The sequence below is a fragment of the Salmo salar genome, chromosome ssa03, assembly GCF_905237065.1.
Source record: "Salmo salar chromosome ssa03, Ssal_v3.1, whole genome shotgun sequence".
Lineage (NCBI taxonomy): Eukaryota > Metazoa > Chordata > Actinopteri > Salmoniformes > Salmonidae > Salmo > Salmo salar.
In genome coordinates this window covers 78,583,217-78,594,594 of record NC_059444.1, presented here as the reverse complement: position 1 = coordinate 78,594,594, position 11,378 = coordinate 78,583,217, and positions in this window count along the sequence as shown.

The window sequence follows — 11,378 nt, the reverse complement described above, 5'->3', positions numbered from 1 at the left end:
ATATAAGGAAATCAGTCAAGAGAAATATATTAATTAGGCCCTACTCTATGGAATTCACATGACTGGGCAGGGGCAAAGTCATTGGTGGGCCTGGGATGGCCCAGTCAGAATTAGTTTTTCCCCACAAAAAGGCTTTATTACAGAAATAAATACTCAGTTTCATCAGCTGTCTAGGTGGTTGTTTTCAGACGATCCCGCAGGTGAAGAACCCAGATGTGGAGGTCCTGGGCTGGCGTGGTTCATGTGGTCTGCGGTTGTGAGGACAGTTGGACATACTGCCAAATTCTCTCAAACAATGTTGGAGGCGGCTTATGTTAAAAAATTGTACGTTAAATTCTCTGGCAACAGCTCTGGTAGACATTCCTGCAGTCAGCATGCTCCCTCAAAACTTGAGACATCTGTGGCATTGCGTTGTGTGACAAAACTGCACATTTTAGAGTGGCATTTTATTGCCCCCAGCACCTGTGTAATGGTCATGCTGTTTAATCAGTTTCTTGATATGCCACACCAGTCAGGTGGATGGATTATCTTGGCAAAGGAGAAATGCTCACTAAAAGCGATGTAAAAAGAATTGTAGACAAAATATGAGAGAAATTAGCTTTTTGTGCGTATGGAAAATGTCTATGATCTTTTATTACAGCTCATGAAACATGGGACCAACACTTTACATGTTGCGTTTGTATTTTTGTTCAGTATACATCATTGGACAGGAAAAGTCGCAAGACTCATTCACTATAAAACGTTTCGGCCTTCAATGGCCTTCAGAATAATCACAAAGGGAATTGACAAGTTCATATAGGGCATGGGGAAGACAATTAGGGAGAAAACTCTCCTCAGCTTGAGGTGCTAATGAAAGACAGCGTGGAAGACCATACAGGTTGTTACCCAGGGTGTGGTGTGCTGTGGTCAATGTCTCCACCTAGTGATGAAAAACAGAAGTAAAACCAGCAAACAACAACTGGAAAACTGGACAAGCTTTTTTCAACTACAGTAGCTGAAATTGATATACAATATATGCTGAATATGTTGGTTATTGAAAAATAAACAACAGGGCTAAGCAAAACTAGGGATAACAACAAAAAACATCATAAGCTTAGGCAATAACATAGAACCATGTCTTTTCTACACAATATTTCTGCACAGTATTTCCATCTGGACATTCTGTAAAGTCCAACTCAACCCAGATGGATTCCATGACAGGACAGTGCAGGCATTAATCATCTATGTAATTAGTTTGTATTCTGAACATAAATGTTAGATATTAATTATACCTTACCACAACAGATAGTCATAATCAATCATCCCTTACAACAGCAAGTATTTGCATTGTGTGCCCCCCAACCCCTCTTTTACGCTGCTGCTACCACTCTCTGCTTATCTTATATGCATAGTCACTTTAACTATACATTCATGTACATACTACCTCAATTGGCCCGACCAACCAGTGCTCCAGCACATTGGCTAACCGGGCTATCTGCATTGTGTCCCACCACCCGCCAACCACTCTTTTTACGCTACTGCTACTCTTTGTTTATCATATATGCATAGTCACTTTAACCATATCTACATGTACATACTACCTCAATTAGCCTGACTAACCGGTGTCTGTATATAGCCTCGTTACTGTTATAGCCTTGCTACTCTTATTTTCAAATGTCTTTTTACTGTTGTTTTATTTCTTTACTTACCTACACACACACACACCTTGTTTTCGCACTATTGGTTAGAGCCTGTAAGTAAGCATTTCACTGTAAGGTCTACACCTGTATTCGGCGCACGTGACAAACTTTGATTTGATTGTTGGCATAATAAGAACACATTTTATCCATAAACCTTACTGAGCCTTGTGATGAGACCTCTCTTACCAGGATGAGGAAGGTCTTCCACTTCCTCTAGTGGAATCATTTACTTATAAGAGTTGGAAGCAGCTGTTAAAAGTCTTTCTCCATAACAAAGGTCCCCGAAATGCTGAAGGTCAAAGGTGAACACTGCGCTTCACTATGTAGAGATCTGTGACTGTTACTGCACATCCTGACAACAACGCAGTGGATTGTGAATGTTAGCGTTGGTCATATCAATTGTGAAATACAGTTGACTCCTGACAAAATGTTAATTGTTTTCAACTGCATGCCATTTTTTATTTAAACAGGGAGTCACATTGAAATTAAAATATATTTACAAGAGAGCCCTGTACACATTACAATAAAAACAGAATATTAAAAGAACATACATGTATGAAACAATACAATTTAGCACAATAAACAAAAAAACATCTAATAAAAGCAATCACATTCAATTACATAGAGATCCGCAATCAATGCAATTGTGCAATTACAGTAAATGAATGTAGGACATAAGAACACTGTCACACTTCTGTGCCGAATGATGAAATGAAGAGTTGTGCTGTTAATAATGCACCACAACGATTGGTCACACATCTACTGCATGCCTCATATTGAGGAAACTATTTGACTACTATTGAATACACTTGAGTTTGCAACAACAGGGTAAAATATCCAGCTATGCTTCTATGACGAGATGCTATCTTATGTGTTGTTAATGTCGTGGATACACCTTGGCTTCATGCCGTTTTGTTCTTCAGAGAAGGAATGGGACATCTAGTTGATGTTGACCACTGAAGTTATGTTGATAAACCAGAGTTCATTTCAGTAGACTTTATACAATGGACACTGTCCATCAGAGTTCTAAGTGTTAGAAGTGTCGTGTCTTTGGGGGTACCATTAAACGGAAGATATGTTTATCAATTAGCTCCCTGTAATTATTATCACGCGATTAAACTGATTAATCGTTTAATTGTAATTAACTAGGAGATCGGGGCACCAAGGAGAATATTCAGATTACAAAGCTATAATTTTCCTAATATAACTTTCCTGTACTATAATATTCTATTCTATTATAGTATAGGTCGATTATCTTCTAAGTTTAAATGGTGTATTTAACTCTAGTCCAGTCTCATTCCAAAACGTCGTAAATTGTTGTATCTGCACGAACCCAGTCTTTACTAAAATCATCCATACATCAATTGTCTTAAAATCATTTATTTACTACACTAAGTAATTAACAGAAAAACATACAAACAGTAATTATTGTCACAAAGGATTGGTATCGGAATGTGCCCTACTGGCTAAACAGGCTGGTCGGCCTGTTGAACAATGGGTCATAAATGGTCAGCTGAGAAGTTTACACAGAGTTCATTAACAATTGACAATTGAAGGCTCACTCATTCGGGAACAATTGCAATCAATATATATATTTACACTCAATGTGTCGTTCTGATTCTTGTTGGAGAGTAGTTCTGTTGGGGAGTTTTGTCCGCGTTCTCTCTCTCTCTCTCTCTCTCTCTCTCGGTTAGAATGGATCTTTCAGAGCGACATTCATTAATGTCGTCATCGAATGGTTGCTTCGTTGGTCTTCGCGTTCAATGATATAATTTACTTAGCTGCAGACTAATAATTAATATCAAAAACTTGTTCTTATTCTGTCAGTATCGATAGTCTAAAAGTTAACCACGTGGTATGGTTCACTTTCAGTAGAGGAATTAGATGGTAGAACCTATGTGGCCACTGAGTATAGGCCTGGTCTGGAGAAATGTAAATCAGGGAGTGTTTTATAGTGCCCATCGAACAGGCTGGTCAAATGACGCCTGGTCCTGTATGTGTCCCTGGGGCGTGCCTATGACTGAGTTAGAATTGTATTTCTGTAACCAAATCTATCACATTACATCAGTACATAGCATCTCAATGTCTTACAAAAGCTTTATCCTTATTAATACATTCCATACACCCATATGAGGCAAGTCTTAAACTGAGTCTATTATATAAACAGTTTTATGGTAATATGGCTATATTGTCTCTTCTGAGTATCACAAAATGGTGCCAAGCGGATCAGTTCGTAGCTGGATTCTTCACCAATCTTCCATACCTTCTCCAGAACACAAAATGTCGCTTGGCTCTCCAATTCTATGAGTTGGAAGAATTTCCTGTGTCTCTCGATGGGCCATGTGGCCAGAGACTCTCCTGGAATTTTAACGACCCTTTACACACAGGGTGGATTGTGTGCAAAAGGGAGGGGTCAAGTGTCCTCCCTGTACCAAAAGAGGCCAACATCATGACATACCCCCCCTGGTGGTTTGGATCTTGTTTATCCTGCAAGTTACAAATCAACATAAAATCATGACCACGTGATGTCCCATTGGTAGATCATCGTTACAGTCCTCTCTGGTGGTTGAACTTGGTAGGCTCTCTGAAAACGGAGCCGTCCACCACAAGGATGGGCAGTTGATGTCCGGTTGGTGATCGCCGTTGCGGTCTCCTCAATTGGTGTACCTTGGTAGGTTCCCTGGAAGCTGTAAAGTACCCCAGGAAGGGCCAGGGGATGTCCTGGTTGGTGATCGCCGTTGCGGTCCCCCCCTCTGGTGGTTTACCTTGGTAGTCTCTCTGACAGCGGGCATGCCGCCACAAGGATAGGCTGTGGGTGTCCGGATTTTGGGTCGCCGTTCCGGACCCGTCGTCCAGACTGGAAGATCTGGGCAGTAACTTAGGCAGATGTTAACAACGCACACACACTCATGAAATATATATAATTACATTCATTCCCCAATGAGCGGCGTTGTGTCACTAAGTGATGGTTGTATGGGGACTTTGTTTATTGCTCTATCACTTCCTAAGTGTCAAAGGAACTGAACCGAAAAGGAATGAAAGCATAGACAAAACAAAAATATACAAAATATAGTTCACACAAAAAAATCATCTAATTGGACTGTATTCTATATACGTCCAATGTTCTGGCAAAATGATTATCATGGCATTGTCTCTAATGCCATATCTAGGGTTTTCCTACTTGGCGTGTTGCTTAGGCGCTATCCTAAGTTGATAACTATATGATAAGTCTACAGCTGTAATGCACCAGTTTTGGGCAGTCTACAGGTATGACCTACAGACTTCTGGGAAGAAAACTGGTGAGTGCTGTAGAGTCAAAGGCCTAGAAGTAAATGTTCAACTTTACTAAGGCTGGTATATTGCTTGGGCCCTTAAGTGGTCCTAGCATAAATCCTAATTGGATGTTCCGTTGTGCATGTGCGCTTATGCTTATGTCTATTTCATAGCTATGTTATCCACGGAGGAGCTAACCTCACGACGGAAGTACTCTTTAAGTATTGGACCAGTCATACGTGGTGTGATCATGGTTCATGACTTCTAATAATTTTACTCCTGAATGGAGGGTCCTATTTATTAGTGACATGTGTGTTAACCATTGGAAGAGTGCACTGGAGATTCCCCTCCACGTGTTGCACTCTGAGTGACTCCTATGTCGCTATTATCAATAGCAATTTAACTTGTGAGGTTACTAATCCTCTTACTGAGTGTTGCTGGACTGACTGCGTATTGGTACTGGTATTCAAGGGGTCCAGTTGTCCTACCGATTTATTCTGAAATATTATCTACCGGAACACATGATTGGAGCATTTTACTAGTTGTATTGTAGTTGAACCTACACATGGCAATGAATGATTATTGATGCCATTAGTTTTGGAGGTGGACAAGTCCACTGGACTTCCTTTACGACCAGTGTGGTACACCTCAGTACTATCTTAGATGTCTTCTAATATTATCCCCGTCTAGGGGCCTGTCTGCTCCTCACTGTTCTCATAGGAGAGTTTACAACTAGATTTGATTTATGCTCTGGCGGCCTCGTACGGTGTTGTCTGTAGTCTTGACCCCCCCACCGGCCTCGATGAGGCTCATCATGGGTCTGGGCTACTATTCCCCCCCTTTGTGCCTCGGGACCCCCCCACCAGCGGATGGTGTTGGTGTCCGATGCGCAAATGAAAAGGTCGGACCCTATGTACGAGTTGTCAGCGGCCGCGTTTTTATGAGAGTGGCTGTAACCTTTCAACCAAATCTCCTGGTGTTTGTGCTTCAAAACGCTCCGTGGCTGTCGAGGCATGTCAGTCACCACCGCGTCCGCGTGTGGCAACCTCTTCATTACCTGTGAACTGAGACGAGGATATCGGTCTGTGATATCGCAAAGTGTTTCACAAGTGGGAGTCATCGGGTCAGTTGCTGGACTGACGCCATTAGTGTCATTGTAAGGGGTGACAGTCCCCAACAAAGCGGAAGGTGTATCATCGGAAGCAGAGTATACTCTGCGCATCAATGTTTTTTCTTGCTGGGACGGCCGCAGTGCTTGCGGAAGTGTCCAAAGGGAAAGAAAAGTTCATCTCAACTACCGTATTACAAGACTGCAAGGAGGAGGGAAGTTGCTTATTCACAGAGACAGCTGGCTCGAAATCATGAAAAGAATGGTCAATCAGGTTGGCTGATGGAATGTGTCGAGATATCGTACTATCTCCGTGGATCGGATTTTGTACCAAGAGGTTTCTAAACGTCTTTTTCTCAAGGGGTGCTTTCGACAGATACCCCTCGTGAAGGACTGTGTTGCAGCTAGCGTTAGGGGGAGACGGTGTGGTCAGTGGAGAAGGCACTGTGGCCTGTGACCATACCTGGTTGGTTTTCCAATCCATCAATGGGAGTAACCGATCCATCAAGTCTGCTCCAAGTAGCAGGATTACAGTTTCGAGGCTGGTAACATACACAGGGTGAACGAGCGATACGTCCTGGAAGTGTAGTTTCAGCATGACTCTCAATGTGAGAGGCGAGGTAGTCTGAGTGACCCCTCGAAGTTTAGTGTCGCATCGTTCCACTTTTAACCAACGTTTAGTTGGCTTCAAAGCCCTTTTGAGATCATCAAACAATGTTTGAGAGATGAGTGATATTGTCGCACCCGAATCAATTAGCGCATGACAAGCTAAGCAGTCCTCCAGGACTGTTTCCAGGTATGGCCATTTAGATTCGTGGTTAGTGGACATATTCCCCACAAAGTGGAGTGGTCGTTCGCAACGACGTGATGTGCCATGTCTGTTCAAGATGGAAGCAGATTGACTTTTCTGATTTTGAGTGGGCTTGGCTTTAACGAAGCGTTTGACCTTTTTCTTCGCAACTTTTGTATCAGAGTCTATAGACAGAGCCCGGGGGCTTGTTTCTTGATCAAGCGGGCCCTGGATAGGGTCTTGAATGAGAGCGGGAGAAATTTGAACTTTAACGTCCATGCTATGGGTGTTAATTCCTGTGGACCTGGTGTCCGGTAATTCCCCGTCTAGTCCTTGTGACTTATCTTTTACCCTTTTCTCAAATTGTTCTCGCTTAAGTTCTTCCCGTAGTGGGACTTCTGGAGAACATTGGTCTACGTTTTGGTCGTCCTTCAACCCTTTGTTACCCTTGTGCTCTGACACTTTTTGTGGGTTGGGTGCAGGAACGTGGCGAACGGGTCGATTGTAGCGGTAGTCATGTTGATGGCTACGTACTTTACAGTTATTTCGACCGTGGAGGTTATTGGAATCATGGTTTCGTGGTAGAAACTGTTGTTGTGCGTCATCTCTAGACGCTCCAATACCTGATAATGCACCCTCTAACTGGAGTGAGTGCTCCTGGTTAAACTTCAAAACTGAGTGGTCAGAGCTCTTAGCGTTGTGAACTTTTGATGCCTCAAAAGCTGTGCTTGCAAGCTCTCTGAGTTGTAAGATAGGCAAGCCAACGTGGGCTGCAGGGCCCAAGTAGGTAATGAAGGTGGGATACATGTTCGACAGAAACATTTGTTTGAATGGTAACAGCTCTTCCATTCCTGTTTCTGTGAGTAGGCCAAAGTAAGCTGAACGAAGCCTATGATAGAAAGCTTGTGGGTGTTCGTTCCGAGCTTGTTTGACGGTGTTAGCCAGTGAGCTATCGTGTTTGCGAGTCGCAGAACAACTGAATTCTAATTTCAAAGCTGTGGCAAGTTTAGCATAGTCATTTAGCACGTGTTGCTGTTGTAGACGAATGAACCTCGTCACGTGTCTATTCGACGTTCGCTTCAACAGGTAAACCCTGTCAGAACCCGTAGCGTAGCCACCCAACGCGTCCTCTTCAGCTAGGAACGTCTCAGTATCGTTTGGCTGACCTGGAACGGGGTCAAAGGTGGGGAAATTCTTGACGAGTTTGTCAAGGTATTCTGCGCCAAGCGGGCGGAGAGGGTTGGCTTCATCCTGTGGAGAAATTGGGGCCGAAAGGCCAAGAGAAGAAGCCAAGCCTTGTTGTTGTTGGCCAAGAGGCGCCATATTACTCAGTGCCAAAGGGCCAAGAGGAGAAGACTGAGGGACACATGAGGGAGGCAAGGTCTGAAACCTATTGTCTTCACTCCTGTGAGTACAGGGCTCCGGTTGCTTGGATGGGAAGTCACGCTGTAGAGCGTGACCATTCTGGATTTCCTCCAGATGGTACCTAAGGGTGGAATTCTGCTGCATTGCAGAGTCCACTTGAGCGCTTAGAGTACTGATTTTGGACACGTGAGTGTCACACCTGCTCCTTTCGGTCTCAAACTTATCTGTCATGGTTTGCAGATAGAGGTCTTGAGTACGGAGCGAGAGATTCAGTGATGAGATTTCCTCTGCTTGCTTAGAAATCAATATTTCCAACCTCATCACCTGAGTTCTCTCATCATTCATTTGGTCAGCGACTTCAATAAGTTCTGCTGATTTATCATCCAACTTTGTCATTGTGTTCATTAACTGATCGTCTTTGGTCTGCAGCGCTTTGAGGAGCACCGTGTTATTTTGAGTAACATTCAACAAAACAGCATGCATGTTGTCAAGTTGAGCGCTCCTGTTTGTAGATAACTCTTCAGATTTATCTAGTTTGGCGTGGACATCATCGTATTTAGTTTTGGCTAAATCGAGTTGTTCCTGTAGCATATGATTTTGTTCCTGTAGAAAACGATTTTGTTGAAGAGCTTGTCCTTGTTCATCGTCGTACATTTTTGCAATTACATTTAATTGTTCAGTTTTCGAACGCAGTTCCATAGCTAGCAGAATTTTTCCCTTTTCTGCATTTGTGATTGGTTTCCCGGTTCTCTCCACCTGTCCCTTTATGTCTACCTTTACCTGCTCGTGCTTCAGCTGTGCACTGCGGTATTGGACAGATGGCAATCTCGGATAGCAAGACATCAGAGCTAGACTGGAGAGAACCTTTACGAGGCCTGCGCCCGATGGTTGATTTTGGAAAACATTGTTGTCTGCTTTTCCACTAATGGCATAATTAGGGTTGTTATCGCTGCTGAGGTCAGAGATCAATCCATTTACGGGTGGAGGTTCACTAATTAGCGGGCGAGTGGGGACCACCCCCTCTGATAGCCTGCACATTATTAGAACATTTGAAAGGAAAAAATGTTTTTCCTACTTTTCCAAAATTTTGGAATGTGGGGAGCTGCAAAGACGATTTTAATCTATTTATAGACTTTAATGAACCATCAGTACTGTACAGTACTGTGGAAGTTGGACGTGAATGAATTTGCAAAAGCAAATTGAATTAATCAATGCCAATGATTAGTCCTACCTGGGTAGGCTATCTGGGTATTAAACTTGAATTACCTGAGAGGTTGCTTCATCCCGGTTAATATGCAAAGTTTAAGTTGTCTCATTTAATTGGAAGAACCTAGAAAGGTATGTTCGACAATTTAACTAAATAAATTGAATGAGACGATAATCCATACAATCTCCATTGATTGGATATCATAAGTGTAAACCGTAGTTCAAATGTTGGGACCCTTCACCACTAGGGTACGCACCTCCCTGGGGCTGAGCGTCAGTAAAGGGGTTTTACTGACTGTGCCTTGCTAAAGCAGATTTTACTGATTAATCTATTTATGATATATCAAACCTGTATAGGCTATCTGGGAATTAACTTTCAATTAACCTGAGAGCATTGCTTCATCTAAGTTAAGTTTGGAAAAAGTTAATCATGTCTCATTGTAGACGCCCAATCAATTTTGGATATTATTTGAAAGATCCACTTGAAAAGGTAAATCTGGCAATTTCACTTGTTAGTTAAATTGAATGAGACGCCATATCCAGTCAATTGTGATTGTCTGGATATGTTACCGTGCTCCACGTTTGAATTTCCCCTAGAGATGTACTGGCAATTCTTCACCACCAGGGTGCAGAATGCTGAAATTAAAACGGAAGTACAAAGGTCGGACTTCCGTCGCGCTAGCGGAGAAATTTTAAACGTGTTACGGTGGAGGGTAAAATGTTCCCTCTCTGTTAGCTTACCTGTAATGCTATTGCTACTTGGTTCAGGAGTATCCTTCCAAGCACCAAAATAGGAAAGGGTGGGTTTTCTAGTGACGTCTCACCTTAACCCCATTCAGCATATTCTGCTAGCGTTTATGCTGACCGGAGCGACACGGTACTTAAATATCGATGCGCATACGGTCTGCCCACACTTTCTTAGTGCGGTAGGCAAATTATTCGGCTCGGTTTACCGGACAGTTAACTTCTAATCTTACCGACAGAAATAGTACCGTTTGGCCTAACGGACTAAATCTGGAATTCAACCCTCACTGCTATCCACATAAGACCTGAGCTACTCTAAATAGCTTCTCTCAATGGAAAATGCACAATCACTTTGTTTACATAGCAGGCTGTTTGTACAATTCTGTTTGCACAATTTATATATAGAATTTCACAGCAAAGTCCAATTCTATCTTAGATTCCTCACACGGGGGCTCCAAATGTATTATCAAATTGAACCAGGCGGCCACGGGGGCACCAAATGTCGTGTCTTTGGGGGTACCATTAAACGGAAGATATGTTTATCAATTAGCTCCCTGTAATTATTATCACGCGATTAAACTGATTAATCGTTTAATTGTAATTAACTAGGAGATCGGGGCACCAAGGAGAATATTCAGATTACAAAGCTATAATTTTCCTAATATAACTTTCCTGTACTATAATATTCTATTCTATTATAGTATAGGTCGATTATCTTCTAAGTTTAAATGGTGTATTTACCTCTAGTCCAGTCTCATTCCAAAACGTCGTAAATTGTTGTATCTGCACGAACCCAGTCTTTACTAAAATCATCCATACATCAATTGTCTTAAAATCATTTATTTACTACACTAAGTAATTAACAGAAAAACATACAAACAGTAATTATTGTCACAAAGGATTGGTCGGCCTGTTGAACAATGGGTCATAAATGGTCAGCTGAGAAGTTTACACAGAGTTCATTAACAATTGACAATTGAAGGCTCACTCATTCGGGAACAATTGCAATCAATATATATATTTACACTCAATGTGTCGTTCTGATTCTTGTTGGAGAGTAGTTCTGTTGGGGAGTTTTGTCCGCGTTCTCTCTCTCTCTCGGTTAGAATGGATCTTTCAGAGCGACATTCATTAATGTCGTCATCAAATGGTTGCTTCGTTGGTCTTCGCGTTCAATGATATAATTTACTTAGCTGCAGACTAATAATTAATA